This window comes from Diceros bicornis, chromosome 9 (assembly GCF_020826845.1).
Source record: "Diceros bicornis minor isolate mBicDic1 chromosome 9, mDicBic1.mat.cur, whole genome shotgun sequence".
Lineage (NCBI taxonomy): Eukaryota > Metazoa > Chordata > Mammalia > Perissodactyla > Rhinocerotidae > Diceros > Diceros bicornis.
In genome coordinates, this window is record NC_080748.1 from 45,238,876 (window position 1) to 45,246,617 (window position 7,742).

General features: G+C 37.1%; 1 pseudogene; it reads right to left on the reverse strand.

The window, feature by feature from the left end:
* Nucleotides 1-2,101: 2,101 nt before the first annotated feature.
* LOC131409997 (nuclear transcription factor Y subunit alpha-like) lies at nt 2,102-3,048 on the reverse strand (annotated as a pseudogene).
* Between the last annotated feature and the right edge of the window lie 4,694 nt (nt 3,049-7,742).

Here is a 7,742-nt window from a genome sequence, read left to right on the forward strand (position 1 = left end):
CAAAAGAATGAAATTGGACCCTTGTCTTTCACCATATAAAAAAATCAACTCAAAATGGATTAAAGACTTAAATATACAATCTGAGATTCTAAAACTCTTGGGAGCAAACAGGGGAAAAGCTTCTTGACATTGATCTTGGCAATGTTGGCAATGTTTTCTTGTATATGACACCAAAAGCATAGACAACAAAAGCAAAAATAGACAACTGGGGCGCCAGTGAGGTAGTGGTTAAGTTCACACACTCTGCTTCAGTAACCTGGGGTTCACAGGTTTGGATCCCGGGAGTGGACCTACACACCACTCATCAAGCCATGCTGTGGTGGCGTGCCACATACAAAATAGAGGAAGATCGACACAGATGTTAGCTCAGAGCCAATCTTCCTCAAGCAAAAAGAAGAAGATGGGCAACAGATGTTAGCTCAGGGCTAATCTTCCCCCACCCCCCAAAAAAATAGACAAGTGGGACTACATCCACATTTTTGTTCTGTTTTGTTTTATCAGTGTTTAGAACGTCATTCTTTGATGAAGGCTTAGTGACTCATCTTTTATCAAAAGAGTGCATAGCTCCATAAATTTGTCTAGGTAAATGTATTCAGGAACACTTTAATAGCCTCACATTTCCCCACAGGTAAATCGTAAGAGATATGGAAAGGTAAATGACAGGATGCTGCTATTTTGGATAAGGCAGCCAAGGAAAGGTCCCTTTGATACAGTGGAAATTAGGAACAAAATTGAATGAAATTTGCAGGTGGGTGGGAGATTCATTTAGATATTCACTGGGATGATGTTCCAGGCATTGCAAATGTCCACAGTGAGAGTGTCCTTGGTGTATTTCTATTTTCTTTGGTTAATATGGATAGAAGTGAAAACAGGATGACCTGATAGAGTGGGAGAGAATTGGATCAAAAAATAACTGTAAATGAGATCAGAGAACGTGAATAGTAAGAGTTAGAAAGACAGAAATAAAAGTATAAGTGTGTATGCTCAGAATACGGAATATCGAAAGTTATGATTTCAGTGATACAAATATGAAACCGCAATAACCAGTAGCCACAATATTGCAAGTATATATTATTCATATAGAGAAAACTCTAGTAATATAGAGAAATCAGATCAAATATCACATATTTATTTTTTATCAAAATGTCACTATTGATAAAAATATTTTTTATTTTCTGTGTATGTGAATAAGTTGGCTTCATATGTTTTATTCCCTAAGAAAGAAATTAAATCTTAATTTGATATTCCTCAAAATATATTTTACAGAAAAGTTGGTTCCATGAAATGCTTGAAACAAATAAATTGATTTTATAGCGAAATAATTTTGGCAAGTGCTGCACACTCTACCTCCCTCTTAGATATTCACTAATCTTAATAATATGGGAGAGTCTGATAAGTCCCACAGTATAGAAACTTCTTTAGTTTTCAACATATTTACCAAAATTAATGACCACAGGATTCCCTTTCTTTGATAAGTTAATGACTCCTAATATACTCTGAACTGCTGTTTCTCAAAGCTCTTTTTGAGAATCATTGTTTTAAGCCAAACAATGTATATATGTATGTTATGTATTTATAGCTTGGAGAACTTATTGTTTCCAAGTCACAAAATTGAACTTCTTTTCCTGGAAGCCGTCTCTGAATAGAAAATGTCCATTCAGTTAGTCAGGATGAACTACCCAACCAGAGAGATGGATGCTGTCTAACCAGATTCCTGTGGGAAGGAGTGGGCTGTGGCTTCCCTGATTGCAGTTTAGATTGAGAAGGTTGCTGTCCCCTGCAGAGTTGGATGGCTGGCTTCACCAGTCAACATAAGTGCTTGAGTGCTACTTCTGGCACGGGTCCCTTAATTCATCCTAATCTATTAAATATCGATGTTATCCACAGTCTAAGTCGCAACTGAAAAGATGAGACAAAGGTTTGCAATTTCAATTTGCCAGACATTGCTGGAATTATAATACTGAGTCTCTTATTAAAAACTAAGTGGTTTCTGCCATACAGAAAAGGGTGGAATGTGATGTGAGTATCCCTTCAAAACAGTTGATCAATTACCTGGAACAGTGAGAAACAGTGGCAAGGAATACAACCTTGATCATCTCCATCACATGACCTGGGGTGAGGACACTAGGATGGTCTGTGTCATTGCTTCTTTATCAATTTGGTGTGGTTCCTGCATATGGGGACTACCCTTTTCCTTTGGAGAGAAAAACTGCCCTCTTTTACCACCCTTCTGTGCTATGGCATGATTCATGTGGATATTTCCTTCTTTCCTTCGGAATTTCCCTTCTGCCTCTAGTTTAGCCCAGGCTCACCTCCTCTTACAGAGATGATGGTATTATTTAGCATTCACGTAAAGAAGCTCTTCTTCAAGACTCTCTGTCCCAGGTAAAGGGATTCCTTGGATAGCAGGTATATAGAGTCAGCCCCAGGCACCATCATGACCTCTCTCCTGAATTGGTCACATAGCCTACCACTGACAGAGTTATGGTGACGTACCCGTGCCCACTACTGGTTGCGTTGGTATTGGTTCCGGTATGGACAGTCTGTGGCCCTGCCAAACTGACTGCTGAGATGGTGGTCATGGCTTGCTAGAGAGTGATGCCATCAGCATTAACAGGCTGGTAGAAAAGGGTCTGTCCTTCAACAGTCTGTGCTACCTGCTGCCCCTGGATAGTAATCTGTTGCTGTGCTTATTTCTGGCTGGAAGTGACTGCTGTCTGTGGCTGCTGCATGATGATCTGCTGAGTCTGGTCCTATTGGCCCTGCACCTACCAAGTCTGTCCTCCCTTCCCCCGCTCCCCACTCCAGATCCGGATCTGTCTCCATAGACCAACTATGTCTGCTGTAAATTCTGTGTCCCACATACAGGTACTTGCATGGTGGTTTGACGTTGTCCACCAGGGACAGTTTGGGCTACGATAGGTTGTGATTAACAGGCCAGTGATGAACATTGCCTTGTACCACTAATGGATACCCCTAGACCTGCTGTTGAATCTATCCAACAATCTGCTCTGTCAAAATATTGCTGTTTGCTGCATTCGGCTCCATGGTCCAACCTAGTTAAAATCCAATTAACAGAGTTTCTCTAACTCTCGAGTTCCTAGACTATGAAGTACACTCCAGAGTGTAGAGGAATTTGTGGCAAGCAAGACCACTCTGGGCCTGGGGCCTGAAAACCTGGACCTAAGGAAGAAGAAGGGAATGCATCTCTACCTGGGACTGGCACTCTGCAAGGGTCAAGACACCCAACCTGCCTGTTTCGATGATGCCATCCTTGCCTGGGACTGGCCTCTGCAGGCCTCAAACTGGAGGCACTCACAGGCTTTAGGCAGGATCACCGGCTGTTCCGCTCAGCTATCTGGGCTCAGCTCAACTCTAACAATTGATTTTTTATTTAACATATGTTCATGAACATGCGCATATCCACACTGGACTATATTACTTTCTGATGGAGATACAGGGATATTTAGGAAAGGATTATTCTCAAAAACCATCTTATATAGTGCAGTTGGAAAGATGAGAAAAGCACTCCTATGACAAGACAAACTAAGAGACAAAAGAGAAAGAAAGTTCTAGGGATATTACAGAATAACTACCTTGACTGAAAATCAGAAAATAGAGCACAGGAAGAGTAACATTTGAGCATGATCTTTAATGTGAGAAAGATTTTGACAAGACAAGTGGGGAATTTATGGAAAACAGGGTAAGTGTCTTTCCAAAAGTGGAGAACAGTCCAATTTGACAATAACATCAGCAATAAATATTGTTGCTGTATTCTCTCTCAAGTTTTTTTCTTTTTATCTCTCTGTATGCTATATTTGTCTAGCATAGGCTTCTCATTGCAACCCTGTAAGATAACATTTCCCAGGTATCTGGCCTCGAACTTCTAACTTTGCATACTCATCCTTAGAGCTGACATGCACAGCCACGGCTTCATGAAAAACATAAAGGCTGATGACTCTCATCCTAAATCAGTTTCCTAAACTCCAGACTATTTCATCAAATGCCTCCTAGATGTCTTTCAATGAATGTCTCATAATAATTCTAAAAGCATTATGTCCATCATTTCCTTGCAAATCTATGTTGCCCTGAGTTTCCTAATTTAATCTATAGCAATAAAACGCTTGAGAAAAACAATAAGGAGGAATCCCTAGGCAACAATAATAATCGTATGATGTCATATCTCTAGACTATTTAGAATATCCCTCAGAAATTTTCCACACAGAGGAAATGAGAAAGAGTGATAGCAATCCATCCTAAAGATAGTTATACTGGCAATGGAATTACCCTAAGATGTGCCTCTGTGGAGAAGTGGAAGTAAAGAGCAAAAATAGATTTTCAACTTTAAGGGAAGTCACCCAGGACTAGCTACACAACTTGTAGTGCCCAGTGAAAAATGAAAGGCAGGGCTCCTTGTTCAAAAATTATTAAGAATTTCAAGTCAGCAACAGTAAAGCATTTAAACCAAGTGTGGGGCCTTTCCAAGTGCAAGCCCAGGGCTTACATAACCCGAAGCCATCCGTAGAGGCCAGCTCTAAAACCTGCTGGAATTGGTAAGTTATAAAATGCTTGTGGGTCACATTAAAGGACCATAGGTTATATTAAAAATAAGATAGTATTCATAGAGAAATTTTAAAGAAAATTAAAAGAGAGAAGTGAGCCCTAAGTGAGAAAAAAATGTGACAGAAATTTTCACTACCCTGTGAATCCTCTATTCAGCTCTATCATGTAATTACTACAAAGATATCAAACATTTTGTAAATCTTCACACCAATTAAGGACTTGTGCTTTTCCTTTATTAACTCACAACCATTCTGCATTCATAACTTTTCTTACAAATGTGTTTGACATTTATTCATGTATTTTATGATCAAGAAGCTCTCATTGTGTCAGTCAGTATTCGTCTTAAACTGCATGTGCTTATTTTAAAGAAAATATTCATGCAGCTTTTATGAAGTCTGGTTTTCAATTCTGACATCTTATCTGCAACTTCCTTCATGATAACCTCAGAAAAAAAGCTTATTATTTCTATTCATATTCTATTCTGCTATTATTTAATTCCTTTCGTTATCCCTTAGTGGTACAAAGTCTTCTGTTATTGATCATGTTATCTTTCAAGAAATGTTGAAAGAATCTTCTGTTGTTTTATTCACTTTCAGTGCAGCACATCTTCATATCGTCAACTGTGCTTTTTCAGTCAAAGCATTTTATCCTTTCAGTTTTACTTCATTATTTACTCTTTTCAGTATATGAAATATTTTCCCAGATTTAAGCAAATTAGGCATTGATGCAAAATATATGTCTAGTAAGACATATATAAAAGAATTCTATGAATATCTGGCATGTATTTGTGCATCATTGTTGACATATATGTCCCCCGTTGGTCCAGCTTTGATCCCTCATCATTGGAACCTGTCAATCATTCTAAATTGTATGTGGGTTTTATAATGTGAGGATATTTCCCAGAGGCTAAAACAACTGAAAGTCTTGGGTAAATTGAAAAGCAAACTAATAAATAAATAAAGAAATTCAACAAAAGCCATGACAGAATGTGCCATTCTGTATATTCTTACTATTTGGATTTTCAATGCTCTGCCATACAGAAAGGATGAACAACTCTATTACTAAAATACTTATGGTAAAGTGATTTTTAAGTTCATCTTGTTTTTAGTAAGTAAATAAGGTAAATTAAATATCCTGAATGATAGCAGGGAAGGAAAGCTATCTGATACCATGCATTTTATATGGTTGCTAGGTTTTTATGTTTTTAATAAATCATGTGTATAAGTCTTTTGATATATAATTTTAATGATGTATATAGCAAATGAGTGTTTCTGTAATTCTAACCTCTTTTGCATTGTCTGCTATTCTGGTCATGAGCTACATTCCTTTCCAATGTGGTTATATCCAGTATCTCTTTTCTGTTTAATTTCATAGTTATGATTGGGAAAAAGTTTATTAGAGAATATGTCTTTAAAATTCAAAAGAACACAAATTAGAAAATTTCTATATATAATTTTCACTTTTCTCAAATTAATTCCTAAGTTCCTGGTGTGTACTGTCATATTTTAAATCCCATAAAGTGTTTAGTTCTAAATCATGTGCACAGTATCATGGTCATAGTTTCCAATATTTCATCAGTTCACACATGAGTTCCAAGTTTGTATTTATTCTCTGGGATCTGAGAAATAAACCTATAGAATTTTGTAGTGACTACACAAGCACAATCCAAATTATAAAATATAGGAGTATTTGGATGAGTTTATTATTGTTGTGTTACTGTTTTTGATTGTATTTACTTTGTGAGAGTCTAATAACCTCAAAAGTCTCATTCATTTAATATTCTGTCAATCACAACTCATTGAAGAACAACCAAGATCAGGCATGTGATGTGTCAATGACATTCTCTTCATAATCAGATCTTCACCATAGGAGCTGGTTTCTCAAGTGCTAGTTTCTTCTCCTCCCATACATTTGAGTGTGCGTGTGTTTATGCTGCTGTTTGAGAGCATTTGTGTTAGGTATGGTGTAGGCATCCCAGTGAAGAACAGCCTTAACTTGCAATCAGCTCAATAATACAACCTCAGAAGATAATTTATTGAAGAGTGGGGATATTCTTACATTTCCGCTGCTTTGCCGTGATCTTTCACGTGAAGATCCCACATCTTAATTGCTAAAATAAGAACAAAAGAAACAGATAAGGAAATTCAACAGAATGGTGACCTTGCCCAGAGATGAAGGTGCCAGCTTAGTAAGGGGAAGATAAACTGTAAGAGAAAGTCCCAACTGAAAGGTTTACAATGCAATTACAATGACTTCATAAGCGTGATCAACATTAAATAAATTCAGTATGTCAACAGGGTATTGCGTCCTGGAGGAATACATTTTACAGGTATAATATTAAATTGTGTCTACTTTGGGGCGACATTAATTAAAGTCAAGAGCAATGAGTTCATGGAGAATCTTCCGAGCTGAAGCAGGATATATTACAACTCAATTTACCATTTGCTTATATTTTGAGATCCAAATAACTGCATGTTTCTGGAGAAGGCTATTGAACTCAAGAGAACAAGGCTGCAGAGATATGCATCAGAATGGACTGGACTGTGGATGAGGCTTGTTACAGCAAAGATTTTCCATTCTGGAATGCACATTAATAACAGATCCATTACTGCCCATAAATTTTAAGAGGTAAAGGAGAATTTTAGAAAAAAAAAATGAAGTCATATTTGTCTGTATTGTCCCTTTTGCTGCTAATGTTCTCTAATTCTGTGTTGGTATTCTTTATTGTGAATTATTTAGCAAAAACATAGAATTGTCTAGGCTCGCACAAGTAATTTTGACCAATAGGAGTATTTATAGAACTTTATGCCTTGCAAATGGAGAATATACTTGGTATATTAAAAATAAACTGCAGACTAGAGAAAAGAAAATCTCATATTCAAAAGAAACATCATAAGATCATGTTTTCTAACTATAATGCAATAAAATTAGAATCAGTGAGAAGATGTTATAAAATCCTCTTATCTGGTAGCTAACAAACTACAAAGTGACTGTTAGGTTAAAGAAAAAACAAGAAAATTTGCAAAATACCTGTACATACTTCCTATGGAATCCCCATATGCCAAAATACGTGAGCCAAAACTAAACTAGCCCTCGTAAGAAAACTTGTAGCTTAAAACACAGTTCAAAAGTAAAATGTGTCTGCTCTACAGCCTAGAGTTAAGAATGGCAAAAGTTAG